Here is a 20,971-nt window from a genome sequence, read left to right as displayed (position 1 = left end):
AAAGGCGAATTTTCTTCCCCACAAAGGAATAACATGTTTCCTGACACAGGAACAGAAAATTCAGGCATTTGGAAAGGTGTGGTAATTTCATATTATCATCAGAATAATAGAAAACAGACTCAAAATGATGCGATCATTCATAAATATGGTTGGTCACGTTAGCTTTGTTAAAACCTAAAAGCAGCTACATTTTTCAGTTAGAGTGACTTCAGAGACATAAAGAATTCTGTAGAAGCCTTCTACTTAGGAGGAGAGCTGAAGGTAGATTTTTTTTCTCAGAGAAGAAATTTGCTGTTCTGATATGGACATGTGGGATATGTTACAGTGCACAGTTGCCCTCTCCTCTGAAGAAAATGCTGATTCTGCAACTGAGTGTGGCCTGAAAAAGCTTGTCCATGTGGAAGACACAAGCCCAGTTCTTAACCACTTTTCCCTTTGCACAGCCTTATTCTCCAGGAGGCCACAAGTACAGCATGTTAACTCAAACTTTTCAAAACCATGAAACCACTGAATATCTCAATATCCGCGTGTGGACTCTCATTTGCCTACTCTGTGTTAACAGAGAAACATTTGGTTTTAAACAAGACTTTATTTAAGAGGAAAAAGTGTATAAGATTACATCTGAAAATGTAATTACTGAAAAGATAAACCATATGTTGTAGTCTTTGTTTTACCTCCTTTTCACTGAAGCCTGCTTTCAAGGGTTCATTTGGAGGTGTATGGAAATTCTAATTCTATAACCAAGCTGGGTAAGCTGAGTGTACTTACTCACCAGTCATACGTGTTTACATCTTGATGTAGTTACTGCCAAAGTATTTTATAGTCCAGTGATATAGTCTTACTTAAAAAGAGCACAAAATATTGACTCAGAGATGCTGAGCTTGAGGCTCCTCACCTACCTCCCTCCTCTTCCCACTGCCACCTTCCTCAAAGACTAAATAAAGGGAGGTTGTCATCAAGATAGAGAGATCTGGGGTTGGAGGAGTGGGCCAGGAATAGGTAAAGAATAAAAATTGTGTTTTCTGGTTCCTTTGACTTCAGGTTGAGCAGGTTGTGTGTATACCACACTAGGACTAGACAAAATGTGAAGTAGGAGCGAAATATTAACAGCCAGATGGGTGCTCACAGATGTTAAAACCCATTATAGGCCCCACTCAAAATCTTTTATAAATGCTACTTCTGACCTTTAGTAAGCAGAATTAATAACCTTCTTCCAGACGGGATAAAAGGGAGGGGGGGAACTAATCATGGTAGTAATTTCTGCCTGTTGCAAATCTACCTGTCAATTTGTTTATGTATAACTTGGGTTCTTTTTGATAGGTAAAGGTAACAGCCCAAAATGTTTGAAGTTGATAAGGGCTACTATTCCACCATAACCTTGCTACAAAGTTATAATGAAAACAAGCTTTTGGTAAATTTCATTGTTGATGTAGGCATTTTTAAACAAACCTTTATGAGCAGGCAAGCACAATACAGTCTGTTCTGTAAGCCCAATGTGGTTCCAGTACTCTACTTTTTTAGTTGCTCCAACCAACATTCTGCAAGAAAAGTTAGCCTAAGGAAAAGGAGATAGCATTCTAGAAGTAGACTTCTGTTATCTGTTTAGCATCAACAGATAACAGAAACTTAGAGGTAATTTAGAAATCCTTCTAAATCAGTGATTGAATATAGTAGTATAGTAAGGTAAAATTGTGAAAGACTTTTAAATGAACCAAAAGATTAGCAGGTGTTTTCAGTAGAAAACTATGCATTGTTTAGAGCAGGGGTCCTCAACCCCCAGCAGGTACCATCTGTGGGCTGTTACAAAATGGGCTGCACAGCAGGAGGTGAGCAGAAAGTGAGCAAGCATTACCTCCTGAGCTCAGCCTCCTGTCACTAGATTCTCATAGGAGCGCAGACCCTATTGTGAACTGCGCGCGTGAGGGATCTAGGTTGCATTCTCCTTACGAGAATCTAGTGCCTGATGATCTGAGGTAGAACAGTTTTATCCTGAAACTATCCCCCACGCCCCACCATCTTGTGGAATAATTGTCTTCCACGAAACTAGTCCCTGGTGCAAACGTGTTGGGAACAACTGGTTTAGAGAATACCTTTGTGATTATTTGATTCTATGTAATGTCTGCCTTTCATTGTCTGAGCTATTTTACAATTCTGTAGATATAAGTTAACCTGTAGAGAACTGAGAGTAGGGCAAATAATTTTTATCTATACACATGCAAATAAATTCTGTCTAGTGGAGGTTCAATGGACTTCCCCTCCCTACAGTGGAAGAAACCAGTTTTGTACCTATTTAAAAAATTCATTACCCATGGGCTTATATGTTTGTCTGGTCTTAGAGGTCTTCTCTGAATAAACTGTTACTTCTTTTCTGGTTTTCTCATTAGTGAGTGAGGCAAATAAAATCTTTGACACATGTTCTTTTTATATTATAAAGAGTCATAATTTTACTGATTTAAAAAATTTATCCCCACCACCAAACCTAAGGACTAATTTGGACCTGGCTGGATTTTTATAGGCTGTTCACCAAAGAGTGAGGAGTGAATCCAAAGTATTTCATCCAGTTTTCAATCTACGTATCTTAAATATCTTTAATTTTATAAAAAAAATTTTTAATCTATATATTTTAAATGTATTTAAATTTTGCTAATAAAGGCCCAATTGTAACATTTATCATTCTAAATACTAACTGGAGAATCTAGCCTATTATGTTAATTATCAAAATTTCAGGGATTGATCTAGATATGAATAATAGAAGTGCTTGTATTTCTAGTGTGGCCTTTCTAATAAAATTATAGTTGGTTTCCCTTGTGTGCAGATTTTCAGTCAGAGGAGGTGACTATCTTTAGAGCTGAAGCTTATTATTATTATTTTTTTTTTACCTGAGACAGAGTCTTGCTCTGTCACCTACGTTCGGGTGTAGTAGCACAATCTCTGCTCACTGCAACCTCCACCTCCCAGGTTCAAGCAATTCTCCTGCCTCAGCCTCTGGAGTAGTTGGGATTACAGGCATGCAGAACCACACCTGGCTAATTTTTATATTTTTAGTAGAGACTGGGTTTCACCATGTTGCCAGGCTGGTCTCGAACTCCTGGCCTCAGGTGATCCACCCACCTCGGCCTCCCAAAGTTCTGGGATTACAGAAGTGAGCCACTGCACCCGGCCTCAAGCTTAAATTAAATAGCATATTTATAGTACTATAAGATCTATGATGGTATATTTTAACATAAATTACAAACATCATACATTGCCTTTTAAAGAAATTAAGACAAATCTTCATAGTTGAAAATTTCGCATTCCAACAGTACATTAGTTCATGTAATCTTTAAGCACAAAGTAATTTGACATTCATATTGCTAGAAAATGAAAAGTTGGTAAAATCTCAATTGAGTTGAAGTGAGCTCTAACTTGAGTATTTTAAAGCTATTCACAGAGATCTGCAGAAAAAATTTGAATATTCAACCTTAATATAAATATGTTTTTTGAAAAGGGAGAGGAAAGATTTACAGAAAGAAATAGTAATTTACATATAATAATAGTGCTTTGCATTTATATGCCCCTGATAACCATTCAAGGTCAACTTGTTACCCAATATCAGTGAGCCCCAAAAGGCCAACAGAATTTCAAGCCCATTGGGCTAAGATTAATCATAAGGAGAAGCAATTTTTTCTTCAATGAAACATCTATAGTGTGAAGGGAGGTGAGGAGGACATATTTAAAGAAAGGTTATTTGCATCACGGCAAGGACTTAGCGCAGAATATGTTTTCTTCTCACCTAATGCTACAGAGAAACCCATTTCTAGTGGGTTTAGATAGGAAACTCTATAAGGAGAGTTTCCTACATAAAGCCACAGGATAGAGTTCATCTGAATCGGAGAGGGACTTCACTTACCGGTTCAACATTGTATGGAATTATGCAAGAAAAATCAGGAACAGGCTTACTAGTTACAGAGACAGTAGATGTTCTGTTGCAAATGTTGGGGCAGTTGAAGCCAAAGTCCCATATAAGACTGAAACCTTAAACAGTTGCAGAGAGGTTGAGGACTGACCACTTTAGGAGGGATACAATCAGAGCAGCTTGGTTCAATGAGAATTGTAGGTATAAGCAATCTGGATTAGAGAAAGTACTGAGACAACAGAAAAAGGAAATGGGGGGGGGAAATATTTCCCTTGACAATTTGGGTAAGGGGCTCACCAACACTCTAAAGAAGGGGTTTGATTAATTTCCATCAGAACTACATTGTTCTTAAGTCTGCAAGCAATATGTAATTTGCTGTACGTTTTTGTGCCTGGGCTGTTAAAAGTTCATGCTATTTCAGGATGTTTTAGTGTGAATAAAATTTCAAAAAAGTAATAAAGTTAAAGAAATAAAATGTAACTTAAAAATAAAATCTTTTTAGGTTATGTTAAGAAGTATTTGAATCAGGAGAACCTAATCATCTTTTAGTTTCTATCTTCATAGCTCTACTATGGTTCTTTGTAAAAGAGGGTTAGAATAAGGCCGTTTCACTGGATCAGTCAGCTCTTATTTCCACCATGTGGTTTTTCACCTCTGTTATTCTGTCAAGCTTTCCCTTTTGTCTGGAATCACCTTCTCCACTCCAGGATCAGCACTCTCCTATCTCCTGCCCCCAAACACCAGGTTAACTTATCCTCTCAAACAGGTTACATTGAATGTTTGCTAAAAGCTGTCACTATCCCACACCTGTGTACTATCCTGTGCATGACCCTATGATTGCATTCTCGCATTTTACTAAAATTATATTTCCAACTCTATATTCCCAAGCTGTGAACTCTTTGGGGGCAGAAGCTATGTCTTATCCATTAAGGTATCCTTAGCCCCTTGAACTGTTTTTCCAGCACACAGTCTTCCAACATTGAGTGGAAGATTGAAGGAGTGAACTGTAATTTAGGGCTCATCGAATTCAATTATCTTCATTTTGCATAATATAAAATAAAGACCCACCTTCCTTTCCTGGCAATGTGCCAGATTGGAGGATGTTCTATAAAACACTTAAAAATAGCATATAAAATATCCTCAACATTATCTCCAATGCACAGAGTAGTTTGCAATGATCAGGTACTACATTAAAATGGAAAATGAAGACCATGTGGTGAAGGGACACAGAGGCCGCTGCTGCTGCCCGGGTTTGCGGAAGATTTCTTAACCTAACGCTGGTTTTGCACATTTAGTTCAGGTCGGTCCAGAATCCAGTGCAAGGCCTTGGGTCAGGGCAAGGAGGGGAGGTGGGCTGTTTAATGGGTGTTTTGTTTTGTGAAAGTGTGAACTAGGAAAAAAAATGCTCACAAAAAGATGATAAGGAAACTATGTTTTTCTGCCTGGGTTCTGGTAGAAAAACATCTCTGAGAATTTATAATATAGATATTCCCTTGCAGGGGTTTAGAGTCAGTTTTGTATGACCTCTTGGTTTTAAAAACCCCAACCTCAGGTGGCCTATTAGCATCCTGGAGTGCCTGGCTGAGGCAATGTAAATTTCCACCGCAGGGGCAGATTTCAACCCTGATGCACAGGCTTGTCACAGAGATACACGGGCTGAATGAACACTAACACACTAATCAAATTTTATCTAACACACAAAGAAACAAATGTCCACAAGGCAGAATTATTAGATAAAGGACATAAAATTAATATACTTCAAGTGTTTAAAGAAAAATGAGCCTTGCTTTGGTTAAATAGAATTCAGCAAATTTCTGGCAAAAATTGAAACTGTATTCCATCCAGGGCCGGTTACATAATTTGCAGGGTCCTGTGCAAAATAAGAATGCAGGTCTCCTTGTGAAAAAATTAGGGAAAAAATGTTATAAAGGTGCTAAAAGAGAAAGCTTTTTCTTTAAAAACATTTTGTTAGTTGTAAAACATAACAGGAATAATAATAATACATGAGTAACAATATAAACTAACAAATCGCAATAATATATTGGTATAATTTTAAATAAATAATAATTTAGTAATATTATATCAATGAATTACATAATTTTCTGGCCAAATTTTCTGCAAATTCATTTATTAGGTCATCAAAATTTACACTTTTACCAATTTAATTTTCAATTAATATAATTGAAAGCAATGTCAGTCCTCTTGGCAAATGCAAAGTTGCAAATAATTCTCGATAATATTCAATTTTGAAAAGGACCTTTCTGTTGATGCAACTGTTTACTAAAACTGCTAGTAGTATTTTGTAGGCTGTGAGAACATTGAGATAAATTTAGGATACATTCTTTTGAAATACACATTTTTAGCACATCCAGAACTAATACTTCTTCTTCTTCTTTTTATTCTTTTGAGATGGAGTCTCACCTTGTTGCCAGGCTGGAGTGCAGTGGCACGACCTCGGCTCACTGCAACCTCTGCCTCCCAGGTTGAAGCGATTCTTATTTCTCAGCCTGCGAAGTAGCTGGGATTGCAGGCACCCACCACCACACCCAGCTAATTTTGTATTTTTAGTAGAGATGGTGTTTCACCAAGCTGACCAGGATGGTCTTGAACTCCTGACCTCAGGTGATCATCCCTCCTCGGCCTCCCAAAGTGCTGGAATTACAGGCATAACCCACTGTGCCTGGCCAAGTACTGATGATTCTTGCAAAAAAACTTTTCTAAAAAGATTTAACTGTATTCAAATTGGTTTATCGTAAGTCTGAATTTAATTTAACATGTGAATATATACCACAGCATTTTATTTTATTGTTTTCTCTAACATTTCTCTAAAAATATTGTTTTTTTTCCTAATGTTTCCTACAATTTGTGGCAGTCATACAAGAAACCAAAGATGGCTTCATAATTTGTACACAATTCAGAACAACTGTTTATGCATTCCATCACAATATATCCCTTGGCAGAAAAATTAGTCTTATAATTGTCTTCCTTGTTAATAATTGGTTCATCCAGAGCTTCATATGAGAATACTGTTCTTTTTCTTTTGAATGTGATGATCTTTAAACTGTTTCTAAGTCTGTGGATATTTGCTTTGCAATATTGCAGAAGTTTTCAAAACCAGAGAGTCTAAACTCTTTGCAGAATTTTAAGAACTCTCTGATATGCTTTAGTACAATGTCCATGAGCACAGTTGATTTTGTAATAATGTATTGACAAAGTTTATGGCCTGAGTACAGGCAGTTCCTGTCCCAGTATTCAGACCAGAGAGTTAATTTTGGTACAGATGCTATAAGGACAGGCTTTGGAGGTAGAAGGGCGAGCCATGATCTTGGTGCTGCCCCCATGCAGAGCACGTAATCTCTCCCTGAGCCATGGCAGCTGCTGCCACTGTTGATGTTTCTGCCCATTGCTCAGGATTCCAGAAGACCCAAGCCTGCACACAACCTGTTCACACCTATCATGTCTGCTCTGCTCATGCTTCATTGTCTCATTGGACTTCATGGACCAAGCACAAGTTCAAAGGTAAAATTATGAATTTCAAGTCAGTGACAACTAAGCATTAAGCTATGGCCCTTCTGTTGAGCAAACCCTGTGAACTGCGTAGGTTCTCACCTTCAGCAGAGAGCTGCACTGATTATACAGTTTTATTTTGTTCTCTCAACTGCTTTAAAAGTAGATACTGCAAATTTATTCTCCCCTGGGGACTCCTGGAAAATTAATGTATAGAATAATTAATTTACTGGCCTGAATTCAAACAAGGTAGTAATAAAGGTTAAGTGTAGAACTTAGACTATCTGAACTTCAGCTTGAGGTTGTTTTAGATGTTTAGGCTATTTTTCCATAGTCATGTCAAAAAATGCACAGATTTTCCTTATCTAAAATGTTTGGTGTTTGCCAAAGTTCCCCTCAGTTTAATGCAGATTCTCTCCATGAGAGGTAGGAAAACTTAGACATGTCTAGGACTTCAACTTAACTCTAAGCATAGCCTTGAAAAATCCCTCTTAATATGCAATACATTTGATGAAACTCAAAAAAATTTATTATTCTCCATGATGAACTGCTTTCTACAGAAAGTCCATAGTATTTTAAAACTCTTTCTATAATAAATGTGTGTATCTGTGTGGTTATGGGTGTGCATATACCACCCTGTGAGTACATAATCTCTTACCCACACTAGATAACATTTTTTGATATGTTAGTGGTAAAGAATGTATATTTCATATGGTCTTTATATGCATATGGAAAGATCCAGTATGTGGGCTGATAAATGTTTACAACGTATTCATAAAGTTGGTCTACAACCAGTTTCTATGAAGAATTGTGTAATCCTTACATTGGATCACTCCCCAATCTTTGCTATTTCCATCATTGCCTGAAACTAACTGAATCTGGGGTTAAGATAAGAAACGCATTTATAGGGGAAATTTCGGATTTTTATTCTTCATGATGATTTGAAAGAAAGGTATATTGGGAATGGCCTTTGAAAAGCTGGATGATTGAAATGATACTCTAACAGCGTTATTGGAGGCTTTGCAAATAGCTAAGTAAAGCCAGTTGGAAAGAAGGGTAAACTAAACTCATTCTTTCCAATGTCTCGTCTATCAGGAAAGAAAACATAAGGGTTACGTCTTCACTTTTAATATGATATGATAAACACAGAAAGGGAATGGCATTCATTTTGTTTAATATTCCATGAAGGTATGTGAGCAGGGTAATATTTTATCGTCTGAGAATATAACAAATGTCTATGTCATTTCCCAGTAATGAAACATGTCAAGAAATTATCACTGCTTGGGAAAATGAAGTTTAAAGAGCATGCTTGTGCTAATAAATCATAGAATGTAATATGATATGGTGTGACTATGTTAAACAAATAATTATATCTATGAATGCAATCTGAGCCAGAAGGGAAACATACATGCTTTTGCTTTAGTTTGTACCCCACCCACACTCACACAAGCACACACACACTCACACACAATTCACACATACACACCATGTCATGCTTAAAGATCAGGGATGTACTGCTTGATGGCCTAGAGAAACTAGACTAGTGGGAAACACTTATTAATATTTGGTTACCTTTGCCCTATCACCCCTTGTCTAAGTCCCCATATATATGCCATATTCCCATGTTAAATTTAGAAGATATTTGTGTACCAAGCCTGCTTACTCATCCTTAGGCCAGAGTAGAATTTGGTGAAATTGACTATGCAACTGAATTGAATATCCAACCTCCCAGTCATTTTCTATTCCCCAAACACCATAACACCAAATGTTCCATTTAGAATCTTCAGGCTTGATATTTCCATGCTCATTTCAAAATTTGCAATTTCCCTGCTTTGCTCCCTGCCCATCAAATCTGAGGGGAGGTAATCCATACAGTGATCTTTATACGATAAGCACACAACAAATGTCTACAAGGGAAATATACTAAAATGCCTTTCTGAAGTGTAGACCAATTATTTCTTTCTACTCTCTTTACCCATTGGACTGACACTGGAGCAGATACTCAAAGAGGTGTCTGAATAGAGTTAGTTATTCTTGTTGTGAAGGTAAACTTCTGAGGTACCAAATCATTCTGGTTGTTTTTTGTCCTTCGAGGCTGGGTCTACCTGCTTTAAGTTCTGAGTGAGCTGTGTAGATGTGTGTCTATGGGCTGGGGGTGAGGTTGGAGGAACGGGAGACTGTATTCGGCAGGCCTGACAGCATTTTCTAAATGTTATTACTGTTGGCAAAGTCTTATCTTAGATGAGGTGGTAAATTAGTAAACTGCCATGGAGAGGTATGATTTTGTAAAATTAGATGGGGTATAAAGAAACACAATTAATTCCAGACCCTCCAGCAAGAGTGATGAAGTAACTGGAGTCTTTGTTCTTTTCAGACTATCAGATACACCATCTTTTCTTCTGAGTAATAGCAGGCACTCTCAGGCTGTCAGATGATATGCCAGGTATGCACTTGCAATGTCGACAAGGCCACCCCAGGGTTACATGTTGGTGTCTTTAGGGAGAAGAAGAGTGAATCACCATCCAGCCGTCTGTTTTCTCCTGTTAACCCTAAACCCCATGTTACATCTTTTCACATTTTTAAAATGATCGCAGAGTGGTTATAAGCTTTTTTTTTCTTTTCTTTTTAGCTTACACTCTAAATTAACTAATGAGATCTATGTTGAAAGAATCAGAAAACCCCATCCCTATGAAAACGGAACTTAGGCCCATGCAGTATCTCATATTTTAAGGGAAGATGCTGGAAACACTTTAGATAGATGAAGACTGAGAAAAACTTTCTTTACTATTTGTGCATAGCCTTATGCTGAGATGAGAGAAAAAATAAACATAAAAGAACAGGGTGCAGAGTTGTGCAAACTGGTGGCCACACACACGAGCCCAACACTATGTGGGGACTTCCTAGGAGCTATTCTATGGACGGTGTGAGGCTTGCCTTTCTTCTGCTGTTGGATCTCAGTTTTCTTTGCATCTTCTGAGAAAGCAAGTTCCCAGGTGTTTCAACAATGGGTCTCTGAAATGCTGTACTCTAAAGGCAGGACTCACTTCATGTAGGTATCATACACACAGGTTTTCATTTTTAACCTAAACGATTTAAAAGTATCTGCTCATGCCTAAAATTATTTGCTCATGTCTATAATCCCAGCACTTTGGGAGGTTGAGGTGGGAGGATCTCTTGAGTCCAGGAGTTCAAGGTCTGCCAGGGCAATATAGGGAGACCCCGTCTCTACAAAAAATTACAAAATTAGCCGAGTATGGTGGCGCATGTCTGCTACTCACTCAGTAGGCAGAGGTCGGAGGGTTGCTTGAGCCTGGGAGTTTGAGGCTGCAGTGAGCCGCGATGGGGCCACTGCACTCTAGCCTGGCTAATAGAACAAAATCCGGTCTGATAAACACACAACTCCTGTCCCCCAGAACAAAAACAGATTTAGAAAGGGTGGGTTTGGGAGATTAAATATAGGTCTCACACACTGCTAAAGTCCCTTTTCAGTGGTTTTCTGGAAAGTGTCCCTAGTGACACTTGTTAAGCAAAATAATCAGAAAAATGTGAGAAAACAGACTTACATAATCATCACTGATGAATTAGTTTGTCTTTAGGCAGAACCTTTCTGCTGAGAGGAAAGATTTAAAACTGTGCTCATCTGATTCAGAACATATGTGGGATGCACCAGTATGACACTTCAACAAATGGCCTCTTCACACATGTCACCAACACTCATTTCACAACTGTTTATTGATTATCTATAATATGCAAGTTATAGTCTGAGCACTAGGGATACAGCAGCGGGCTCTTTTCATGGAAGATACATGAAATAAGTAAGTAAATAGTAGAGGCAGCTATTTTCATTTGAATTGGGAGGGAAAGCCTTTCTGAGCAGAAGACTTTGAATGAATTTCTAAAAGGAGTCAGTCAAGCGACGACATGGGAAAATGGCATTCCAGGCAGGGGAACAGCCCACTTAACGTGTGGTGAGTTTGGAGAGCCAAATGAACAGTAGTTGGGAAAAGCGAGTCAGCAACAGACAGTAGACTGACATGAGGTTGGGTGGTAAGTCATGGACTAGATCATACCAGGCCTTGTAGGCTCTGGTTAGAATTTTTGATATAATTTCATTACAGTGGGAAGCCCTTGGAGGATTATAATCCAAGAGATTACATGATTTTATGTTTTAAATATATCATTCTTACTGTGAATAATATTCTGTGAATAAGAGATTATATGGGCAAGAGAGGCAACAGGGAGACCAGCTGAGTATTGAAATGATACAGGGTATAAATTATAACAATAATGATAGCAAACACTTAAACATGCTTATAGTATGTCAAGTAATATTCCAAGGACTTTCAATATGGCAACACACTGAGTCCTCGTAACAACTCTACCATGATTTCATTTGACAGATGAGGTAACTGAGGCAGAGGAAGCTTGAATGGCTTGCCCAGAGCAGGTAAGTAGCAGAACAGGAATTCAAATTCAGACAGTTTGTGCTTGCAGCTGGCCCTCAATTATGGTAGCAGCAGTGGAGATAGAGAGACACGGATAGAGTATTAGTACTCTATTGCTGCTGTGACAAATTACCACAAACTTAGTGGCCTATATCTTATGACTTTATTATCTTAGAATTCTGTAGGTCAGAAGTTTTACTGTGATAAAATCAAAACCTCAGCAGTCTCATGTTCCTTCTTGAGACTCTAAGGGAGAATTCATTTCTTTGCATTTTCTAGCTTCTAGAGGTCAACCTTATTCCTTGACCTGTATTGTTCCATGTCCCTGCATCACATAGCCTTTTCTCCTCTCTTCCTCCATTGCCACCTTTATCACCCTTTTCTGTCTCTCTCCCTGGTGTAACTCTGATTTTCCTGCCTCCCTCTTATGAGAAACCTTATGGATTACGTTGGTCCTACCCAGAGAATCCAGGATAATCTCCCCATCTCAAGATTCTTAACCACAACCGCAAGGTCCCTTTGCCATGCAATATTCACAGGTTCTGGTGATTAGAACACAGACATCTTTTTTTTCTGGGGCAGAGGAGGGGGGTCATTGTTTAGCCTACCATGCACAGGTTCAACATGTCTTTTAAAGGTAGTATACACAAAACTTTGCTGATCCATTGGATGTTGGGATTGAGAGAAGGATTTATGAACCAAGGATGACTTCTGGATTTTTTTTTTGGCTCAGACAACTGGCTGGATGATGCTACCACATATCAGGATGGACAAAATACTGGGGGAGAATCAGCTTTGTAGGGATAAAACAGAGTTTAGTTTTGTCCATGATGAGTTCGGATTGCCAAGCTGAGATCTCTGGTAGTTGGTTACGAGAGAGCCATTGTATATAGAAATTTGAGTATAGTAGAAGGAACAAAGCTAGAGAAAGGAATTTAGGATTTGACATTTTTATGTTACTTAAAAACCACAGAATGAGTTGGGATAATCAGGGGAGAGTATTGCTAGAGAAGAGGAGAGACCTAGAGACTTGTCCCTTTGACACTGATCCCTAAAAAGCATTTAGAGGTTAAATAGAGTATGGAGTCAGCAAAGGAGACTGGAAAAAAGGTCAAGAAGGTGAAAGGGAAACCAGGAAAGTGTGGTGATAGATAATCCAAGAGGAGAGCGGATGGAGACTAAGTGTCACCAAAATCCATTCTCTCCTTCTTCCACAGAATTAGACTAGCAGCTGGGAACGTGGCCACCCATCGAAAAGCTGTATTTCCAAACTCCATTGTACCAAGATGTGACTACGTGACTAAATCTTCACAAATGACATATGCCATTTCCAGGCCATATCCTTACCATGTTGCACATGTACTCTACAATGCTCTTCCCCCAACTTTCGTCCTGTAGCCAGGAACAACTTACTATGGAATGGTAGAGAAATAAGAAAGATGCAGAGCAGAGCAAACCTCATGTCTGGTCTGTTTTGTGGGAGAGAAATGAACATAACTATTCTTTAAGGGAAGGTATTGTTAAGGCTCTTTTGTCATTAAGCCATTGTATTGTTTGCCTAGCTATATTTTAGTTAATTCCGATATTGTGTCAAATTAAATTAAATTTGGCCCAAAGATGTGTCTTTACTTTGAGTTCCTGTGTAACAAACTGCAACCTAACTTAGTATGTAAATAAATAAGCTGCAAACTAACCTAACAGTATATTATAGTAAATAGTTGAATCCCAGCCAATCGCAGTAGCTGAGTTTCAGTCAATCACAGACTGCCAACTGATCAGACCATGTTCACATGAGGCAATGCCCACCTGTAGCCAATCAAGCTGGTTCTGTACGCCACTTTCTCTTTCTGTTTGTAAATACTATCTGCCCATATTGCTGGGTGGATATTTCTGAACCTTTCCTGTTTCAGGGTGCAGCCTGATTCATGAATTCTTCTTTGTGCAAATAAACTCTGCTAAATTTAATTTGTTTAAAGTGTTTCTTTCTAACAGTTGATGCTAGAACTGGGGCTTTTCCTAACTAAGTCTCTCTATATATATGCCATCTGCATAGTGGTGAGGCAGCAGGTGGCTTCAACATGCTAGAATGTGTATGACCTTTATAATGCTATAACAAAACATTTGGTAAACTGTGGCCTGCAACAAATTATATACCCTGCACTCACTGAGACTATAGGGTAAAGAGAAACAACTAGATATAGCTAGATTACTGTATTTTTTGAGCTCCTTGCTGCTTTAGAAAAATGTTTCAAAACAGATACAAACTCAGAAAAATAGTCTCCAGAAATTTAGACCCTCTTATGTTTGGAAAAGTTAAGTCCTATACTTTAAACAAAAAAGAAGATAGTTGTTACATATAACCTTGAAGAAGAATTAAAAAACAAAACAACAACAACAACAACAAACCATTAAGATCCTCAGGGAGAAACAGTCTCGGTAGGCAAAGAACAGACCAAGGGTGTTGCCTTCCAAACCAGTCCTCTTAGTTCAGATGACCTAAAAGTAACTGCCGTTAAAGTAAGAAAGAAAGCTGCCATTAAAGTAAATAATGAAATGAAGCAAGAATTGGAGCTATGCCCACAAAATAACTTTAGTTAGGTTGCTAACACATGGGACTAACTATGAGCAAAATTATCTTAAGTCTATGAATTTTTTGAGGGAATTATATTTTCAAAGAAAAAATTGCTTAAGCTTTAACCAATATACAGGACATCAAAATTGTATAAGCAGAAAGTATGATATGAAAGTTGCACAGTTGCTAACAGAACATGATTCCCACTACCTACTTTAGATATGGTCTTGAAGGATAATGAAGCAACAAAAACCTAGCAATGTCACTGGGGATGAAGGACAATGATTAAGAGTTCCTTCTAGGGAGCAGAACTAGTGTCAACTAAGGAACTTCCTCAGCTACCAGAGCAGGGAATTTTCAAAGACCTGTCCAATCAGAATTCCATCATTCCTATGGACCAGTGACTGATGTATTTCCCATTATTCTCTTTTAATTATTTATTAAATTTTTTATTTACAAATAATTTTAGACTCACCAAAAAGTTGCATGAATATAGAGTTTTCTTATACCTCTCATGTAGCTTTCCCTAAAGTTAATATTTTGCATAACCACAACACAATGATCAAAACTAAGAAGTTAATATTGGCACAATGGTATTAACTAAATCAGAAACTTTATTTTGGATTTCACTGGTTTTCCCACTAATGTCTTTTTTTTTTTTTTTTTTCCTGTTTCAAGATGTAATCTGGAATTCTATATTGCATTCAGTTGTCACATCTCTTCTGGTCTCTTGACAATCTGTGACAATTCCTCAACCTTTGCTTTTCTAGAAAACAGTATTGGTCAGTAATTTTGGAGGAAAATTTTCTTCATAAATTTTCCTCCAGAGTTACTCACCAATACCCTTCAAAAGGGCTGAGGACATAAAATACCTTTTCAAGGTCTTTTGATAAAGTTTCTTCTATTTGGGTTTGTCTCATGTTTGCTCATGATTAGATTGAAGTTAGTCATTTTTGGTAGGAATGTCACAGAAATGATTACGTCTTTCTCTGTGTTGATATGGAGGTCATATGAAATAAATATGTCTCATTAGTGATTATATTAACTTTGATCACATGGTCAAAGCACTTTCTGATGGATTTCTCTACCGTAAGTTGCTAACTTTTCTTTTGTAATTAATAAATGTCTTTGAGATGTTGAGAAATACTTTGAGACTATGCAAATATCTTGTTCCTCAAGCTTTTTTCTAATTATTTTAGCATCACTTGGTAGGACTAATGGTGATTTTCACTTCTTCTATATTTATTAATTGAAGTTTTTCATCAAGAAGAGTTGTCTCTCCTTGCACATTTATTTATTTATTCAATTATTTATTCATATCAAGTAGACTTGATATTTATTATATTTTATGGGTTATAATACTGTGATTATTTTGTTGCTTAAATTGTTCTAACTTGATCACGTGGCACTCTTTTAGATTGCTTCTGGATCCCTCTGACATACCTCTTTCCTTGAGGACCATTTCCTTACTTTCTGACACCATACAATGCTCAAGGTTCATCACTGTATTTTCCCTGCCCAGGCCTGGATTGTACCTCTTCTCCAAGGACTTCTAGTTCCTTTTTGGGGGGAGAATTATGTTTAAAACCAAGAGGAAGAGATGTGCTCATTTCTACAAGGGTGTTGTTACTTCTAGACCCTTGCAGTGCACAAAGATTGGAAATATACATATGTATACTAACTCAGACACGTACATACATCTACATTTCTGTATCTATTTGTATTTATATTTTAAAAAGCATAAATTGTTACTGATACCTCTGATTGCAGTTCAACACCACAGTGTTCATTCTAGCTTTCTGCCTTTTCTTATTTGTAACTTCTTTCTCTGACAGTGAGAATCCTAGTTCTCATTATCTGCCAAATATTCACATACTTGTTTAACTATAGTACAAACATAAAGTGTTTCAGGATTGCTAATTCATTCCCCTGAGAGAAGAAAATGTACTTACTAGAATTTAGTATTGTACAATTCTTTTAGTATTTAGTCTTACAGCATCCGATCAAAATACTCATTTTCAAAGTAATTCAGGTTAGTCCCTTTCTTCCCTACCCTCTTTAGCAGGGTCATACTATTCATTTGTAATACAGTTACATTCATTTGTTAAGTTTGTAGTCCATATTGGGTCCTCCCACAACATCCTGGTTGGTTTTTAAAATTTTTTACATATAATAAAATTTGCTTTTTGTGGTATATAGCTCTACAGGTCCTGACAAATATATAGTTACATATCCACATTTATAATCATGATACAAAACGGCTTCATCAACCCAAATCTCATCTTTACTGATTTTTTTCTAAGCAACCCCTCTCCACATCCCCTACCTCTGAAAACCACTGTCTCGTTTTCTGTCTGTAGAGTTTTGCCTTGTCCAGAATGTTATATTAATAGAATCATAAAACATTTTACATATCGCATCTTAGGTCTGACTTCTTTCACTTAGCAGAAGGCTGTTTTTTTTTTTGTTTGTTTTTTTGTTTTTTTTTTTTGACTCGGAGTCTTGCACTGTTGCTGGGCTGGAGTGCAGTGGCTCGATTTCGGCTCACTGCAACCTCTGCCTCCCAGGTTCAAGCGATTCTCCTGCCTCAACCTCCTGAGTAGCTGGGATTACAGGCACCCACCAACACGCCCGGCTAATTTTTTTTTTAATTTTTGGTAGAGATGGGATTTCACTATATTGGTCAGGCTGGTTTCAAACACTTGACCTCGTGATCCACCTGCCTCGGTCTCCCAAAGTGCTGGGATTATAGGCATGAACCACTGCGCCCAGCCCAGAATGCATTTTAAGATTCATTTATGTGGCCATGGGCATCAATATTTTGTTTCCTTTATTGGTGAGTAGTATTCCATGGTATGGAACTTTTTAAATATTAGCCATTCAAATAGACATGTAGTCATATCTAATTGTGATTTTACTTTGCATTTCTCTAATGATTAATGATGCTTATTTTTCATCCACTTCTTTGGTGAAGTGTCTGTTTATATATTTTGTTCATTATTAATTGGGTTGTTTTCTGGTTAAGTTTCAAGAGTTCTTTATGCATTCTGGAAACAAACCCTTTGTCAGAAAGATGACTTGAAAATATATTTCTTTCATTCTGTGGCTTGTCTTTTTGTTCTCTTAACTGTGTCTTCACAGCATAAAAGTTTTCAACTTTGAAAAAGCCCAAATTATTGTTCTTGTTTTTTTAAATGAATTATACCTCTGTGTCATATATGAAGACGCATTGCCTAACCCAAAGTCAAAAAGTTGTTCTCTTACATTTGCTTCTAGAAATTTTATAATTTTATGTATTATATTTAGGTCTATGATTGTTTTTGAGTTAATTTTTATATAAGATTTAAAGTACCCATAAGGTTCTTTCTTTCACATATAGATGATATGGTAAGCAGAATTCTAACATAGTCCCCTCAAGATTTTCTACCTTAATACCTGGGACTATGAATACGATGAAATAATATACCCTGATTATGCTACTTTATAAGGTATAAAGGATTATGTGGATGCCATCAAGGTTACTAATGTGTTGATTTTCAGGTTTATCAACAGGGAGCTTATCTGTGTGGGACCATTCTAATAGTCAGGATCGATATTATACAAACAACCATATGAACTTGGAAGCAGATTTTTTCCCAGAGTCTTCAAACAGGAGTCCAACCAAGCTGACAACCTGGATTTCAACCTGATAAGTTCCTGTGAATATGTGTATCCTTTCACTAATACCATACTATTTTAATTATTGGATATTCATCTTGCGTTTCTGAGATAAACACTGCTTGGTTAAGATACATTAACTTTTTATATTGCTGGACTTGATTCGCTAATTATTTGGTTGAAGATTTTGTGTCTATGTGCATGAAGGATATTGGCCTGTAGTAAGTCTTACAGCAAGTCTTGAAATGGAATAGATTCCTTTAATGTTGTTCTTTTTCAAATGTGCTTTTGCTATTCTAGTTTATTTGCCTTTCTATATACCTTTTAGAGCCAGCTTGACAATATTTACAAAAAAGCCTGCTGAGATTGCATTGAATGTGTAGATTTAATTGGGAGAGAAGTGATAGCATAGTAATATTGAGTCTTCCAATTTATCAACAAGTTACATCTCTCCATTTATTTAGATATAATTTGCTTTTTTGATCAGTGCTTTGTACTTTTTAGCATTTAGATCTTGTACATTTTCAATAAATTTATGCCTAAGGATTTAATTTTTTGGATCTGTTGTAAATAGTACTTTTATCTTATTTTTTTTTCAAATTCCCACTGTTTGCTGTTAGTATCCAGAAATACAGCTGATTTTTGTGTATTGACCTTGTTTTCTGCAACCTTGATAAACTCAATTGTTACTTCATTACCTTTTCTGTGGATTCCTGAAATTCTCTATGTCCACAATTACGTTGTCTGGGAACAGAGAGTGATTTTTCAAATATGTGTACACTGTATTTTTATTGCATTATTACACTGATTAGGACATACTGTATGATGCTAAATAGTTTCAGTGAAAGAGGACATCCAGACTCTTACCAGAAAGTTTGATGTTAGCTGCAAGGTTTGTGTGTGTGTGCCTTTTATCAGGTTAAAGACATTCTCTTTTATTCCTAGTTTGCTGATCTTTAAAAATCATTAATGTGTTGATTTTTTTCCCAAATACCTTTTCTCTCTCTCTATATATAAGACATGATTATATTACTTTTAAAATTTAGTCTGTTAATATAGTGAGTTACATTGATTGATTTTAAAAGTTGAACCAGTCTTGTATTTTTGCAATAAAGACTATTTGATCATGGCATAGTAACTGTTTTATGTATTGCTGGACTTCTAATTTTGCTAAAGTTTTACTGAAGATTTTTGTGTCTATGTTCATGAGAGTGAGGGATATTGGCCTGTATATTTCTTGTTTATATGTTATGTTTTCGGTTTTGATGTTAGGGTAATGACGGCCTCATAAAATGTGTTGGGGAGTGTTTTTTCCCTATTTTTCAGAAGAGATTGTTTATAATTGGTATTATTTCTTCCTTAAATGTTTGGTGAATTAACTGGTGAAGTCACCCAAGCTTGGAATTTTCTTTGTGTAAAGGTTTTTAACTACAAATTTAATTTCTATAATCGAGGTAGGATTATTCAGGTTATTTTTTTTTCTTGAATGGGTTTTGGTAGTTGGTGTCTGTCAAGGAATCAGTTCATCTCTTCTAAATTGTTGAATTTATAGGCATGGAATTATTTGTAGTATTCGCTTACTATTCTCTTAATGTCTGGTAGGTCAGGGGTTATATCTGTTATTTCATCCCTGTTGGTAGGTTGGTAGGTTGTGTTATCCATACCCGACAATTTTCTAAATTTTATTGCATAGTATTTTAATTACCTTTCAGTTTAAAGTATCTTAAAATTTTCTCAAGACCTCCTCTTTGAATCATAGGATGTTTAGAAGTGTGTTCTTTAATTTCCAAGATTTCAGAGATTTTTTTCAAATATCTTTGTTTTTGATGCCTATTTTAATTTCTTTATGATTCAAAAACATGCTTTGTATAAATTCTATTCTTTTGAATTTGCTAATGTTTGTTTTATGGCCCAGAATATAGTCTGTCTTGCTAAATGTTTTGTGCTCAACTAAAAAAAAAAAATGTATCTTTTACTGTTTTAAGTGTTGCATTTTACATAGCTTGAAATTGAAAATCTGTTTAGTATTTATGCTGCTCAGCATTTTGGTACTGTGAGCTATAAAGACAAAAAGGTATACCTTTTGGCTAAGGTTACAGTTTGTAGAAGGAACAAGCACAGTTAGTGAAGGAATACTATAATTTAGGGAAAAGGAAAGATGCTCCTCTCAAAACAGGTTCTCTGCTTCAGTGTGACTCTATCAAGTTTTGTCTGCTCTTCTGGATCTGGTTTTTCCATAACCAGGGATATGTAACCTTAACCTGACACTGAGGCTTGTACTTGGCCTTCGATCAATTCTGACCTAAGGTGACAGCGGGATTTAAGCAATTTTATCCATCACTGATTCTGAGTTTCAGAGTTTCAGGTCTTCTTCACTGCTGTCAGTCATTGCTTCTAGGAGTCCTAAATTCTGATAAAGGTCCACTTTGCTGAGAGTCTGTGATCACAACATACTTCAACAGAACCCCGAATAAATCCTAATGAGATGTCTACCGCAGAGAGTGGACTCTGCAGAAATTGCAATGTCTTGAGTCAAATAATTAACTTGGCAAAGCCTTCTCTGCTCTAAATACTAGCAACATCTCTGAACAGCAGACAGCATTTTAGAGTGATACATCTGGAAAGTTGCAAGCACAAAAATACATCTGTTTCCGTTGCTATAGAAAGATAAACAGGACCAGACTCAAGACACTGTGGGAAAAAAGTTCTTGCCTTAGTCTGCTTACTGTTTACTGCCTTTCTGGAGGAAAAAAAGGTCACAGATGTGCCAAATGGTGAGCACAAACTGGTATACAGTGCAGTCATCTCAAATGTTTCCTGTGAAGAATAAAAACAAGACTGCATCAACATGACAGAAAAAATACTCAGCTGATTTTTTATTTATTTATATTTGCC

At 36.8% G+C, this 20,971-nt stretch overlaps 2 long non-coding RNA genes across 2 annotated transcripts in view; both read left to right on the top strand.

Annotated features, from left to right (window-relative positions):
* LOC114677745 (uncharacterized) overlaps positions 1 to 20,971 on the top strand; it is a 118,588-nt gene that overhangs the window by 26,578 nt on the left and 71,039 nt on the right. The gene's annotated exons all lie outside the window — the stretch shown is intronic.
* On the top strand, positions 7,166 to 13,792 carry LOC144337642 (uncharacterized). The gene is made up of 4 exons (XR_013411024.1): positions 7,166 to 7,414; positions 9,777 to 9,845; positions 11,803 to 11,849; positions 13,065 to 13,792. It is a non-coding gene; the product is annotated as an uncharacterized LOC144337642 (long non-coding RNA).

Source organism: Macaca mulatta, chromosome 1 (genome assembly GCF_049350105.2).
Source record: "Macaca mulatta isolate MMU2019108-1 chromosome 1, T2T-MMU8v2.0, whole genome shotgun sequence".
NCBI classification, from domain to species: Eukaryota; Metazoa; Chordata; class Mammalia; order Primates; family Cercopithecidae; genus Macaca; species Macaca mulatta.
This window is presented reverse-complemented; position numbering and strand designations above follow the sequence as displayed.